Source organism: Dermochelys coriacea, chromosome 1 (assembly GCF_009764565.3).
Source record: "Dermochelys coriacea isolate rDerCor1 chromosome 1, rDerCor1.pri.v4, whole genome shotgun sequence".
NCBI lineage: Eukaryota > Metazoa > Chordata > Testudines > Dermochelyidae > Dermochelys > Dermochelys coriacea.
Window position 1 is genome coordinate 106,510,787 of NC_050068.2, and position 3,049 is coordinate 106,513,835.

Consider the following 3,049-nt stretch of genomic DNA (forward strand, 5'->3'; position numbering starts at 1 on the left):
AAGAGATTTCTGGGAGTGCCCCTGATCAAGCGTATGGGAAGGGAATTGGCCCAATGGAATAGACCAAGAGGGAAATATCTGGAACCAGGAAGAATCCTGTGTTCACTGATGTAACCTGCTGAAAATGAACTCTGAGGCTTGCATCCAGAGTACACTGAGCTTCTGAAACTTAGGATGGCGTCCTCTGAACCATAAATATCAGGGAAAATCCCAAAGTGCAGTCAGTGGAGCTTAATTATAGTGAATAGCTGCTACCATGTGTCAAAGACCCACAGGGTCTGGTCTATGCCCCAGACTGTAACCAATCACTCCATAGTGGCAGATCCATGACTTGCAAGACTTCAGAACTGGACCTTCAGGCACCAGTAATCCCAGTGTCTATCCCTGGCTCTTTGCAATGAATCCAGCAGAGCCAGACTCTTGTGAGAGGCTTGCACTAAACCCCTCCTCCAAGGTGCAATGTTCTCAGTGAGTATTTGCAGCAACAGCAAGCAGCTTTTTCAAACAAGGTATAAAGATTGTACCTATCCTGCATCAGCTCTGAAAGGGTTAACTGTGCTTTGCAGGCTGAGGAAACCCCACCCCTCTGACTCTGCTGTGCATGCTCAGCTTGGAGACAGAGTATAAAAGGAAGCAGCCCAACTCAGTTTGGGCAGGCTGCTGAAGGGGGAGTGAGGGGGATGATGTAGACTCTCTCCAGGGAGCTGATACAGATGCTGATTCCAGAGCCATGGCACACAGAGTTCCAGATGGACTCCAGGCTGCCTGATGAGCCCAGAGAAGAGAATGCACTGGCAGGAGCTATGCCACCTGAGGACCCCAGAGACCTAGGGGAACCATGGAGTATTGCAAAGGGAGAAAGGGTAGGAAGCAGCTCAAGGGACTTACTCTTCTCTGGTGAGTGAATTAGGGAACCCATCAGCATGGTTTGGGAGGATCCCTGCTGACTTGGTGGTGAACACCCCCATCACCTCCAGGACCCTAGGCTGGGACTTGGAGGAGCAGGGAGGGCCCATTCCCCCTACTCTGGGCACTACACACTCATAAGTGGTGCCCCACTTCCCCAGTGGGCCAATTGGCCATACAATCCCATGGGGGTGGGCTATGTTATTGACTCTGACCATTGTGCCATGCTGCCTGGAGCAGAAGGACCGCTTATTGATTCCAGCCATTGGGCCATGCTGCTCTTGGAGGAAGGGCTGCTTTATTGACCCTGGCCACTAGACCATACTACTGCACAAGGTAACAATTTATTAATCACCTGGCATACAGAATCTGAAGTCCTTAGGTTAGTGTAGAGATGCATAGCCCATCCTGGCAAAACTAGTGCAAAAAGCCAGCCAAGCTGTGACAAATTCTGTTTCAGTCTCTGTCCCTATCCCTTTGTCCTTGGACTCTAGTGAGATCAGAAGCCTCTTCCAGAAGCCAACCCTTTATCTCTGGCCTATCACATCTCAGTCCTTTGTTCTCTGCTCAGCTTCCCTGCTGAAAGGTGGGAAGTCCTTCTTCTGGTCACTGTTTCCTAGGTGTTGATGTTCTGGTCATTGGGGCTTCACGTTGTCTCATTTGAATTTGGCATTAATATGAGTCTCTTTCAACAGGTTCCAGCCAGTTCCTTACCAACCCATTTACTGCAGCCCTGACACCAAGGTGACATCCACACTTCAAGTCCTGAGCTGCCCCCATGAGCAGACTTAACCCTTATTCCTCCATGAGCAATGTGCAATACAGAGAAACTGATGCACACAGGACTCATAAAAATATTACAGAAAACTCCCACTTTGTCACACCATGTTAGGTCTGCGATTTTGCTATTCACCATCATTAATATTTTCTTCAGTAGTATTGAAATAACCATGTATTTATTTCACACATTGTCATCAGCCATTTACAGTGGTCCTTATTGTAGGACAAATCAGTTTCACTCAACATTTCCTAAAGCCTAGTTTTGACTCTGCCATGAATACTAAGGCACCATGAAATTCACACCTTCAAGATATGTATTTTAAAATGAGAGAAAAAAAGAGCTGCCCTTTTCTCTTTCTTCGAAACAATCTGCAGATTGTCTACTTTTGGCTGAATCAATGCAGAGGGAAAACTAGTATATAATATTTCATTAGATTTTCCATAAGTATTTTACCTCTAACAGAAATTTTAATTATCATTGACATTTCATGTCTTAGCAATAGGGTCTGGTGCATAATACAATAACAAAATACAAATATAAATAGAATAGACACAACACTTCATAAATATAAGATGTTCATAAGATCTTTGTTAATATATACATCAAGAAAAAGTGTGTGAGGCTCAGGAAAGGAGTTGAGGTAAAAGCCTGAATAACTCTACTTCAGAATTCTAGACTGCCTTCTGCTCAAGGCACTCAAATCAGTTAAAAAAAACAACAACAACAACAAGGAGTCTGGTGGCACCTTAAAGATGACTCAGTGGTTTGAGCATTAGCTTGCTAAACCCAGGGTTGTGAGTTCAATCCTTGAGGGGGCCATTTAGGGATTTGGGCCAAAAATTGGGGATTGGTCCTGCTTTGAGCAGGGGGTTGGACTAGATGATCTCCTGAGGTCCCTTCCAACCCTGATATTCTATGATATTCTATGAATTAAAATTCTTCTATGATATTCTATGAACAGATTCATTTGGGCATAAGCTTTCATGGGTAAAAAACCCCCACTTCTTCAGATGACGAAAGCTTATGCCCAAATAAATCTGTTTGTCTTTAAGGTGCCACCGGACTCCTTGTTGTTTTTGTGGATACAGACCAACACGGCTACCCCCTGATACAAATCAATGTATAAACAAGTATTACTTGCATTACTGTGAGACCAGGGTTTTAAAAGGAATTAAGGTCCTAAACAGGCAGATAGGTGCCTATGTCCTCCATGTAGGTGTGATTGCCACTTTCAGAGCCGCTGTTCAGGTGCCATCTAACCCCCATAGGCACTTTAGACTCTGCTGGTCTGTGTTTTCAAAGTGGCCTAAGCACTGCTACCACCCACAGCTAATGAGCCGCTCAGAGCCCAAGCTGAATACC

General features: G+C 45.0%; 1 long non-coding RNA gene across 1 annotated transcript; it reads left to right on the forward strand.

Moving 5' to 3' along the window:
- The first annotated feature begins 671 nt into the window (after window positions 1–671).
- LOC119849704 lies at window positions 672–2,328 on the forward strand. Its single transcript, XR_005290537.1, has 2 exons — window positions 672–897; window positions 1,602–2,328. It is a non-coding gene; the product is annotated as an uncharacterized LOC119849704 (long non-coding RNA).
- The last annotated feature ends 721 nt before the right edge of the window (window positions 2,329–3,049 follow it).